The sequence below is a fragment of the Triticum aestivum genome, chromosome 2B, assembly GCF_018294505.1.
Source record: "Triticum aestivum cultivar Chinese Spring chromosome 2B, IWGSC CS RefSeq v2.1, whole genome shotgun sequence".
NCBI classification, from domain to species: Eukaryota; Viridiplantae; Streptophyta; class Magnoliopsida; order Poales; family Poaceae; genus Triticum; species Triticum aestivum.
In genome coordinates, this window is record NC_057798.1 from 500149688 (window position 1) to 500162278 (window position 12591).

Genomic DNA, 12591 nt, shown 5'->3' on the forward strand with positions numbered 1-12591 from the left:
GCTGTGAAGAGAGGTTGGGCTGAGTGGAGAGAAGAGAGAGAGAGGCCCGGCGGTAGTTTCGAAAGGCGAAACGTCCGACGATTAAACCGGCAACGGTGCCGCTACGGATGACGGTTGGGCTATCAAACGGACTCCGAATGCGATGAAACTTGACAGGCGGTCTGTCTACACTATAATAAGACCACATGACAAGTTGCAACCCATTCCGAGAACATTTTTATGCCACTTATAAAATAATATTTCGGAGGTGCCGCGGGCGCGTGCGAGTGTGGTCGGGCTCTGAACGGACAACGGAGAGAACTGGCGGAACCCGAACGGATGCAAGTTTTGAAAAACATGCAGATGAAATGCAGATGAAGTGCAGATGATGACATGAGATGAGATGCATAACAAGAACAAAATGCAAAACAACAGACAAAAACCCAACCATAGAGGAATATCATATAGCATCTCCAGAAAAGGCAAGAGTTGGAGTTACGAATATGGAAAGTTGTATCCAGGGCGTTACAACACTCCACCACTACGAGAGGATCTCGTCCCGAGATCTAGGATGGTACCGGAGGGAAAAGGAAGAGGAAGATAAGCGGTAAAACTAAGTTGCTTCTTCAACCAATGAGTGAAACCACGAACCTTGGGAGGTTGAACAAATTGAAAGAAAGAGTACAAGAGAGATGAACGAGATTGCAAACAATCCGTTAGAAAAGAGGAACGAGGAACATTACGGGAACTTGAAGGTTGCAAAGACATGAATCAAGAGTTTAATGGACAAGATAGGGTTCAAAACCACTCCGGTTACAACAAGATGAGAGAGGAAGAATTCGGGCAGCACTCCGGTTGAACATGGAAGGAATAGAACATGAACTTGAGAAGATGAGAGGATACTTGATGAAATCAACAACACACTGCCTCCGGAACTATTGAAAGAATGGCATAATGGGTAAGAAGGATTTCAGACAACACTCCGGTTGAAAAGAGAGGCAAAACTTGATAAGATGGAAGAACTTGAATGAAAACACGACACTCCGGTTAAATGGATAAGCATGGAAAAAACATGATCTTGACAAAACAAGATGATGAGTGAAGAGAACAACATCACAATGACTCCGGAATGAAAGAATAGAAGCTAGATCGTTGAAATAGAAGAATGGAGAAGAAAATGCCAACTTGTACCACAAATCAGCTTGGAAAGCATCCTTGCAAAGAAGAATAGAACGTAGTTGTTGGAAAACCAACAACGAAACGAATAAACTTGTAGTGGGCTTATGGAAACATCGCAAGACTATGAGATGACATTCTGCCACTAACGAAAAACAATTGCTTGTTTGAGATCAATGAAGAGATGAAAACTTCTTTCGCCGAGAGGATAGGAGAAAACTCGGATCATTGATAAACACCACAAATAGCAACATTCCTTAGGGAAGGCTTTAGGTGAAATCTATACCAAGATAACCCCAACAAAGAGATTAATATGGGTTGAAACAATTCATGATCGAAGAGAAAATGATGGTTTCACAATATCTCATTCTTGACAACTTGTGAATCATAAAGCTTGAAGGGAAACTGTCAAGAATGATATAACACCATCTCAAAAGATAAGGTAGAAAGGATTGTACTTCGGAATGCAAGAAGAAGAATGCTTGAACGCCACAAAACAAAACATGTGTTGAGCACCATGTTTATTTTTAGAGTATAGCTTGGCTGATCTTAACTTCAAGAGAAATCTTGAAGAACAATTTAAGAATGAAAAGAATCCTTGACGAACCACCATGTAGATCTTCCATGAAGAACTCCGGTAATAAAAGGATGATAAAAGAAAGAGAACTTGAAAACACAAGGTGAAGCCTTGCAAAGATTTAGATGGAGCTTCGCGACGAGATAAAACGGAAAACTTGGAACTCCGGAAAAGAAAATATGAAGCATCTCGAACCGAGAAATGTGACATGATGAACAACTCTGGAAAGAAGAAACTAGATCACTCGGATGAAACAATAATAAGAATTACGGTATGCGTATCCTTCACCAATTTAAATTGATGACAAACAACGGATTTGGCATACTACTTATTCTCGTAGAAAGAATTAAGAGAGATATAGCTGAACTTGAGAAGGTATTGATGGAAACACCGGTGGGATTGAAACAACGAAAGAACAAATGAATTGATACGATAACGAAGGAAGTGAAATCTTGAACAAACCACCGTAAGAATTGAAAATGACAGTAGCAAAGGCACAATTCACCGGGAAGAATTGGAAAACGAATGAAGATACTTGAGGGGATTTAATTACATGAGAACAAAGAAATCATGAACTGATTAGAGGGTATTTAAACGATGCACCGGTAAGATTTGGAGAATGATAGCTACACGCTGAGAATGAAGAATTATGACATGATGGCCTTCGGAGGAAAGAAATGGAAAACAACTCATGAAATGCTCCGGATGGTAAGAAAATAAATCTCACAATCAAAACGATTATGAGGATAGCATGAGGCTAGAACCATGAATCTTCAAGAGAATGGACCAAGATTTAGGAGAAATCCTTCTTCAATCTTGAAATGTTGAGAATGATGATGAGAACCACCATGAATTGTTGAGATACTCCGGAAGAATGAAAAATAGAAAGGCTGAATCAACGATGAAAAGAATTTGAAAGATCTTGGAGAAAGACATATGACTAATGATAATTCATTCTTATGTCAAACTTGGAAATGAATTTGAGAATGGCTCCGGGGGGATTAGAAGAGTCAGGTAAGATCCTGGGAAAAGACCTGTGGGTTAGGGCCCACTCAAAAGAAAACACTGTTGAACAATTGATTGAAAGGGGGGATTGCACCGGTTGAATTAAATGGCTCAAAAGAGATAACAACCTCGAGATATCTAAAACAGATTAGGAATGATAACACGAATCTCCCGAGATATCTTCAGCACACCGGAACAAATGGAAAGCGAGAGATGAGTGATTGAGAGGTTCACCGGCATGAGAAAGCATTTGACACGAGGAAAGGAATATGATCAACACTGAAAGCTTGAATTGGATCCACCGGAGAAGAATACGAGAATGAAGAATGATGAACTTGAAGCTCGTGAGCATCTTCACGAGGGATCACCGGATCAAAACAATGATTGAAAAGAGTGAAGAGACTTCACATGATTAAATGGATACTTGATTATAATATATGAGTCCTTGAAGAAAAAGGGGTGGGAGGGCGGGAAAACAAAGGCAACTTGAGGACGGATGAAATGAACAACGTTGGGAAACTAAGAGATGATCTTGCGAATGTTGAAATGATCGGATCCAGTTGAAAAGAAGCACACCGGTTGGAAAGAATTGACATGATAATCTCGATGATCAAAAGGATTAGCATTCCCATAGAAATATGAGAACACCATTTAAGAAAAGTATGGATTCAACATTTGACTCGAAGCAACTCGAATACCACAAATAAAACAAAACAAAAGATTGGCTTGCAGAATAAGCCGGAAACAAACATATGATAGATCCCATATCATATCATGTATCTGTTGGAAAGATAAAACTAGAGCTACTTGAATTCCCACCTATAAACTCCCGAAACTTTCTGGTTATGCAATCTGGTGTTGGGGATACAGGGGAAGCAATATATCTCACCCAAACTAACAATCCCTACATCCAGCTATATCCATCCGTCAACACATAACCAAGAAAACTCCGGAAATCGTGTACCTCAACCTTCGAAAAGCATCCGTTATACGAGTTATGGCAATACTCCTGAACTCCCCAGTACTGGGTGACGTCGAGGTTATCTCACCAACAACTGCATAAAAGAGATTTTCGATGTCGGCAAAACTCAGGTATTCCAGAACTGCAACGATAAAATTGTGACGACAACACCTCGGAGCTCAACTCCCCGGGACACTGCCACAACCCCTAAATGTCAGGAGGCACCAAGAACAATGTTCTCGTCACAAGACTATCGGAACGATTCCAAGATACCCGCGTGATCCTAAAAAAAATTTGGTGAAATTTGAGGATAGGAAAGTCAAAACATCTACGTCAAGAGACCTCACCAGAGTGACGAAGGGGGCTGAGGAGTAAAAAGAATCCTACTCTCCGATATATATAATCCTAAGACCCAAAATAGTTTGTTTCTAGACTCAACAACGACCAACAATCAAGGGGGAACCTATGGTCGGTCGAGGCTCTGATACCAACTTGTCACGCCCAATATGCGACCCTATCCAAAAGGAACTCGAAGAGACCCGCATATTGAAACGCTTTTGCAAGGTGGATATCATTACATCAACATTACATAATATATGGGGATACATACATAAGGCATACACTGCCACATGAATACAACATCACAATACATAAGATCAACATCCGACTACGGATGAAGCACAAACAGAAACTCAAACGACACCCACCCTGCTAGCCCAGGCTGCCGACCTGGAACCTATCCCCTGATCGAAGAAGCAGAAGAAGAACTCAACGCAAGCAAGCATCGCTCTCGCGTCATGATCATCGCAAAACCTGTACCTGCAACTGTTGTTGTAGTAATCTGTGAGCCACGAGGACTCAGCAATCCCATTACCATGGGTATCAAGACTAGCAAAGCTTAAAGGGAATGGAAGGGGTAAAGTGGTGAGGCTGCAGCAGCGACTAAGCATATATGGTGACTAACATACGCAAATAAGAGCGAGAAGAGAGCAAGAGGAACGGTCGTCAACTAGCAATGATCAAGAAGTGACCCTGAACTCCTACTTACGTCAAACATAACCCAGAAACTGTGTTCACTTCCCGGACTCCGCCGAAAAGAGACCATCATGGCTACACACGCGGTTGATGCGTTTTAATTTCGGATCTGGTGTCAAGTTATCTACAACCGGACATTAACAAATTCCCATCAGCCTATAACTGCAGGCACGGCTTTTGAAAGATTATACCCTGCAGGGGTGTCCCAACTTAGCCCATGACAAGCTCTCGCGATCAACGAAGGAATAGACCTTCTCCCAGGAAGACCCGATCAGACTCGGAATCCCGGTTTACAAGACATTTCAACAATGGTAAAACAAGACCAGCAAAGCCGCCCGATGCGCCGACAATCCCGATAGGAGCTGCACATATCTCGTTCTCAGGGCAACACCAGATAAGTCAAGCTACGAGTAAAACCAGCCCTCGAGTTGCCCCGAGGTGGCCCCGCAGGTTGCTCGGTTCGGACCAACACTTAGACAAGCACTGGCCCGGGGGGGCTAAAATAAAGATGACCCTCGGGTTGGCCAACCCAAGGGAAAGGGATAGGTGGTGGTGAGGCAAATGGTAAAACCAAGGTTGGGCCTTGCTGGAGGAGTTTTATTCAAAGCGAACTGTCAAGGGGGTCCCATAAATCACCCGACCACGTAAGGAACGCAAAATCCGGGAACATAACACCGGTATGACGGAAACTAGGGCGGCAAGAGTGGAACAAAACACCAGGAAAAAGGCTGAGTCTTCCACCCTTTACCAAGTATATAGATGCATTAATAATAATATAAGAGATATTGTGATATCCCAACATAAACCTGTCCACCATGGAGAAAAATCTTCAACTTCACCTGCAACTAACAACGCTATAAGAGGGGCTGAGCAAAAGAGGTAACATAGCCAAACAATGGTTTGCATAGGAAAGGTGTCAAAGGTTAGAGGTTCATGGCAATATGGGATGGCTTGATAAACAAGTGATAGGTAGCGCAGCAAAGCGATAGAACGAAGCAACTAGCATAGCAATGATAGTAGTGAGATCCAGGGTAGCGGTCATCTTGCCTGAAATCCCGCAAGGAAGAAGAACGAGTCCATGAAGAAGACGAACGGATGAAGCCGAACCAATCGTAGATGAACGAGTCCTCACGATCGCAACGAAACAGGAACTAAGAAGCAACACCGGAAAGAAGTAAACAACATGGTAAACAACCAACACATAAACATGGCATGATGCACAAACAAGTATGATGCATGTCCGGTTTAATAAGGCATGGCATGGCAAAGTGCAACAAACAATACTACAAGTTAAGTGGAGCTCAATATGCAACGAGTTGCATGTTGACAAAACACCACATTGACATATTTAGTTGATCTCGTTTAAGCTACCAAACACTATTAAATGTTGTTAAACATGGCAAGAGGTGAAGCATAAGAAAACTACCTAACTAGGCAAGTTTAAATGAGGCCGGAAGTAACAAACAACAATTTCGGAAAATCCCCATATGCAAATTATGAATTTGGTACTGTTCTGACCTAAACACAATTTGAATGTTGTTAAATAGGAAAAAGAAGTGCAGCATGTTAAACTAGGCATTTTTCCACCCCATTTACATATAAAGTTTGTTTAAAACCGATCTACGGTTATTTAGTTATGAATTAAAGCATTTTAACATGGCATTATGCAAAATAAATACAAACAGCATGTTAAACATTTTTAACATAGATGAAAGTGGCATATTATTAATCTACACAATTTTCTGATCATTTTACATTTATAAAACATTTCAATCCGATGCACGGTTTAAGAGATATTAAATGCATGAACTCTAGGGACTTTTCTGCAATTCTGTAAATCCTCGGAATAAACCTAAATTCGCAGAATCTGAAAAAAAACATGAACGGGCCGAATCTGGTGCACTGCGGGCTGAACAGGAGGGGCTGTGGGGAGCTCACCCATGGGCCTAGCCCAAGATGGCGAGGAGGGAGAGGCTCCGGCTGGGCCTGGCGACGCGGAGGAGGCTGGGCCCTCCTGGAGCTGGCGACGCGGCCCAGGAGCGACGCGGTCGTGGCCTCTCCCGAACGGGGACAAGGCTGGCGGCGCCAGCATCCAACGGCGACGGAGGAGGCCGTCAACGGCAATGGGGAGGCGCGGGGAGACCGGAACGGGGCCGCGGGTGGCCGGATCCGGTGGAGGTCGTGGTCGGGGACCCGTTCCCGGCGTCGGCGGCGAGACCTAGGGCGGCGGCGACAGTTCCTGGAAAGGGAGAGAGAGGGATCTAAGAGAGAGAGAGAAGAAGAGGAAGGAGACGGGAGAGAGAGGGAGGCGGCGACCTGGCAGGGCGGCACGGGCGCTCCGGCGACGGGGTCGCGGACGGCGGGAGGCGGCGCTCCGGGGAGGTTCTGCGAGGCGGCGGGGAGGCGCTGGAGCAGAGGGACGAGCGGGCTGCGGGGCGCAGGGACGGGCGAGCGGCCGCGCGCGCGGGCCCTACTTCGGCCCAGATCGGGCCCGGGGCGGGCCGCGCCTGGGTTCCGCAGACTGCGGCGGCGGGGAGCGGGGCTGGAGCGACGTGGCGCGTCCGGGTTGGCCGCGGGCGCGTCTGGGCGGCGAGGTGGCGGCGCGGGAGGAGGCCAAGTGGCGGAGACAGGCTAGCCGGGCGCGGAAACAGAGGGAGTTTGGTGGCGCGGGGCTCGAGGAGGTGGCTTGGCTGCCAAAAATGGAAGGAGGGGTGTCCATATATAGCAGGAGGGGCTAGGGTTGGGGGGTTTGAGGCCGTTTCGGAGCCGTTCGATCTCGATCGGACGGTCCGGAGGGGAGGGGGGTTAGGTAGGTGGGCTAGGTGGGCTGTGAAGAGAGGTTGGGCTAAGTGGAGAGAAGAGAGAGAGAGGCCCGGCGGTAGTTTCGAAAGCCGAAACGTCCGACGATTAAACCGGCAACGGTGCCGCTACGGATGACGGTTGGGCTATCAAACAGACTCCGAATGCGATGAAACTTGACAGGCGGCCTGTCTACACTATAATAAGACCACATGACAAGTTGCAACCCATTCCGAGAACATTTTTATGCCACTTATAAAATAATATTTCGGAGGTGCCGCGGGCGCGTGCGAGTGTGGTCGGGCTCAGAACGGATAACGGAGAGAACCGGCGGAACCCGAACGGATGCAAGTTTTGAAAAACATGCAGATGAAATGCAGATGAAGTGCAGATGATGACATGAGACGAGATGCATAACAAGAACAAAATGCAAAACAACAGACAAAAACCCAACCACAGAGGAATATCATATAGCATCTCCGGAAAAGGCAAGAGTTGGAGTTACGAATATGGAAAGTTGTATCCGGGGCGTTACAGGTGTTGAGTTCTTGAAGGGCGCTATCCCAGGGATCGAGAAGTTCCGCCCAGCTTATTGAAGAAGTTCCGACCGCCTTGATGAAAGGTTCCGTCTAAGTTGCCGAAAAGGTTCCGACCGCCTCGACGAAAGGTTCCGTCTGAATCGGCGAAAAGTTCCGACCGACTCGATGAAAGGTTCCATCTGAATCGGCGAAAGGTTCCGACTGACTCGACGAAAGGTTCCGTCCGAGTCACCAAAGAGTTCCGATTGCCTCGATGAAAAGTTTGGTTTGAATCGCCAAACAGTTTCAGGCGAATCACCAAGAGTTTCCGGTTCAAAAATTCCGGATTATCAAGAGGTTCCGGTTCAAAAGTTCCGGATTATCAAAAGTTTCGACCGGATTATCAAGAGGTTCCGTTTCAAAAAGTTCCGGATTATCAAAAGTTTCGACCGAATTATCAAGAGGTTTCGGTTCAAAAAGTTCTGGATTATCAAAAGTTTCGGTCAGATTATCAAGAGGTTCCGGTTTAAAAGTTCCGCGTTATCAAAGGTTCCGGCCGGATTATCAAGAAGTTCTGGTTCCACAAATTCCGGCTCAAACAGTGTCGGCCGGGTTATGTGGAGAGCTCGGGCACTAGAAGACACAGAACCAATTAACTCTTTTGTCAAAAAACAAAAGCAGCACTATGCATTATCCGGCGCCAGCATCCGGCAAAAAATACCAGGTGATATCCATCTGATTTACTTTTATCAATATTTATCAATTTTTTGAAAACAACCACTCTGCCTAGTGTTGTTATATACAGCCTTCGCCTCTGCGGTCCGGTTTACGTTAAACGCACCGACCGGCTCGCCTGTCAGCGCCACCTTACAACACCACGGACGACTCATCGTCTGCTCTCGTGGCCGGTTCACGCGTCCTCACCGGCTTACAACGTGGATGACAACTTGCTCGTCCGCACCGGCTTACAAATGCCATGGCCGGTTTATCGGTTTGTTCCCGCGGCCGATTCACCCGTGAGGGATTTCGGTGTTACCTAGGGATCATTTCATGGTGAATTATTTTCGGCCTAAACAAATCAGGTGATATCCATCCAAGTTTGTTTTATTATCACATGTTGTTTTTGTCAAAGAACAAGTTTATCTTTGCCTAGGTCTGCAATATTGTTTATGTAGGGCAATTATTTATGACAAAAAGTGATATTATACCGCGAAGGTGGAGACACGCCAACATCTTTTGGCACAGGTGGTCCTCGTTACTCAACGGACTCCCGCACCGGCTTACTACACCGTGGCCGTCTCTCACGACCACGCTGGCTTACAACGCTGTGGCCGTCTCTTATGACCACGCCGGCTTACAACAAGGAGGACAACTTACCAATATATTTTATATTATATATTGTTTTCTTTAAAAGAGCAATTACTTTGGTTTGCAAGTTGTCCCATGCAGGATTCAAACCGGTCTATCTTACGATTAATTATGGAGAATCTCAAGCCAACTCCTCAAGTCGTCTTGAGACTCGGGGGCTACAATGAGATGACTCGGCAAAATTAGCCGGTTCAAATAAATTCAAGATCGTTGAAGGGAAAATAACCTGGCCCCGAAGATTACTGCTAGATCGATGAAAATTTAAAAGCCGTCAGAAGATTTCCGGCTCAAAATAAGGACGCTGGTTTCAAATCCGGCTCAAGAGACATCTTTCTCCCACAAGGCACTGAAGCTCTCAAATCCGGTTCAAAATCCGGCTCAAGGTAAATTTGTCCCTCACAAATTTTTGAAGCTTTCAAATCCGGCTTCAACTTCTGGGCCTTGAGCCTCCTGGGCCCCCGGACTTGGCGACTCACTAATGACCCGCCCTGACTGGACGACGCACTAAGTGACCCGCCCGATCCTAGCGACTTATGGGTGACCTGGCAAGCAGATCAGAGGAGCGACAAGACCCGGGGGCCCAGGAGGCTCAAGGCCCAGAAGGCCGGCTTAAGAGGAAAGGCGTGAGGAGTATCTCCGTTACAAGGAATCAAGACCCGGACTTGTATCCGGCTTGTAGTACAAGATAGGCTAGTCCTACTAGGACTCCACATGTAACCCGCCCCTCTAACTTATATAAGGAGGGGCAGGGCTCCCCCAAAGAGGGACAAGCAACAAGAAACAATATCTAGGGCTAGACACGAAGGGGGAGCCGGCTTATAGCGACTCTTCTCATGAGCATAATGAGACCTAGCCACAAACAGCATGTAGGGTTGTTATCGGATGATGTTTCCCGGGGCCCGAAGCTGTCTAAATCCTTGTCTTGCGTGTTGCGACTCTTGTCCCAATCAACCCCTCTCAAGCTACCACATAGATGCGTTGGCCTCGCGACTAAGTCCTGACACTAAGGACATCTGACGTGACAATTCCACGACAAGAGAGAAGGCCCAAGACCAAAGCATGAAGATGGCGGTTCATAGAGGGCTTAAGGCCCACAGGCGACTTAAGGCCCGTTGTAGTAAAACCACCATAATGGCATGACTTGTATCATAAGGTAGTTTTAACTAGTCACCGAGCTGGACACTGTTATAAGCCGGCTGGGACTCTGTAGGCCACAGGGCGTCAACCCGTGTATATAAGGGGACGACCTGCTGGCGGCTTAGGGCAAGAAACAACTCATCGAGAACCAGGCATAGCGTATCTCGCTCCCTAGTCATTGAAATATCAATACCAACCCAACTAGACGTAGGCCTTACCTTCACCGTAAGGGGCCGAAGTAGTATAAAACCTCCCGTGTCCTTTGTCCCGATTAACCCCTTCAAGCTTCCTAGTTGCGATGGATCCACAACTAAGTCCTTTCACGAGGACATCTGACGTGACAATTCCACGACAGTTGGCGCCCACCGTGGGGCCAGCGCACGGTGGATTTGAGTTCTTGAAGGGCAACTTCGAAGGGCTCAAGGGATACGTAGTGGGCCGGATGACCAAGAGTCGTCGCGGCAAGATCTACATCAACGATGAAGGCTGGGGCCCCGACGCCGGCTCAATCGAGTACGGGTACCGGGTCCCCTTCGAAGGGATCCACGTCTTCATCGGCCGGATTGGCGAGCCGGGGCCTGAGCCGAACAACTGCACCGACCTCGTCGAGATGGCTCAGCGTGCGAAACCCTCCCGAGCTCAACCCAGCATGAAGCGTGTCTTTGTGGGCTGCATCCACGGAGAAGAGCTTTCTGAAAGTCCTGAAGATGGTGGTGAGACGGCCGTCCACTCTGACGGTGATTCGGACACCGGTTCAATAGATTCTCTGTATCAAGTTCAAGATGGTGTGCTCGGGGGCTGTTCCGATGGCTTCAGTATTCCGGACCCCTGTGAGTCGCCGAATTGGGCAGGAGTCTTCATTGCTGGAACTCAACCCGGTCAAAACTCTACAGCTGCTACTGCAGTTACGTCCGGAATAGGAGCAGCCGGGGCAGAAGGCCCTGTGCGCCCGCCGGCTCAAGTGCTGATAGACCTCATGGACAAACTTATGACCCTGTTAACCGCCACGGTTATCCCTGCAAACAAAGATGAGCATGACGCGGAGGTGGCACGGGTACGTGAGGAGATAGCTCAGGCCAAGGAGGCCTTGGCGGCTGAGGATACTAGACTAGCTACGGAGCGGGCAGCTCTCGACGCCCGGGCACAACGATTGCAGTCGGAGGCTTACCAGCTCACGATGAGCTTAAACGCATCCAATGAGGTAATGAGGAGGAGACACCAGAAGACCCAATCCCGGTTGCCTCTGAATTACGACCCTCGGGTTCTGTTCTCTACACCCAGAGCTGGCCCAAGTAATCCGCTAGATGCCAATCAGCTTATGACATCCGGAGCAGAAGGACCGGCTCAGCATTGAGAGATGCTCCCTCCTCATGTGAGCATGGCGCCGCCACGTTATGTGCCGATACCGCCGGGTCACTTTTCCAACCCCATGGAGAACTTAATCGCAACATCAGCGCGTCTGGCGGCTCTCCCAGTGGATGGTGATGATCCAACAGCAGTGGAGACCCGGAGAATCAGGGAACTTGTCCAGACGGCCCTGGCTCAGCAGGAGACCTATTCTTACAGCCGGGATAGGATTCATTCAACTCCTCCACCTTGGTTAGCACCGCCTCGTCAGAACCGGAGTCCGAGTTACAGCAGGCACATGGAGTCTGAAGCTTTGTCAAGCAACGCCCAGCGCCGCGACCAACATGGTGGCTATAACCCGGTGCATGACCGAGTACGTCAGGAGAATGAGCTGGCGGCTCAGCTGGCGGCTCAACAGGCGGCACGTCCGAATATTATAGAGTATCCAACGACTTCCACTGAGATGGGGGTAGCCACCAGAACCGCTGGAGTTCCTTGTTTGATACTGGCTTTACGTAATGTGCGCCTGCCCAAGGACTTCAAGGGACCTCGAAAAGTGCTGAGTTACACGGTCGATTTACAACCTGGAGCCTGGATTGAGAGCTATGAGATGGCCATGGAGCTGTTGGAAGTCAGTGACGCGGCAATGGCTAAATATTTCACCATGATGTTAGATGGAATGGCTCCAT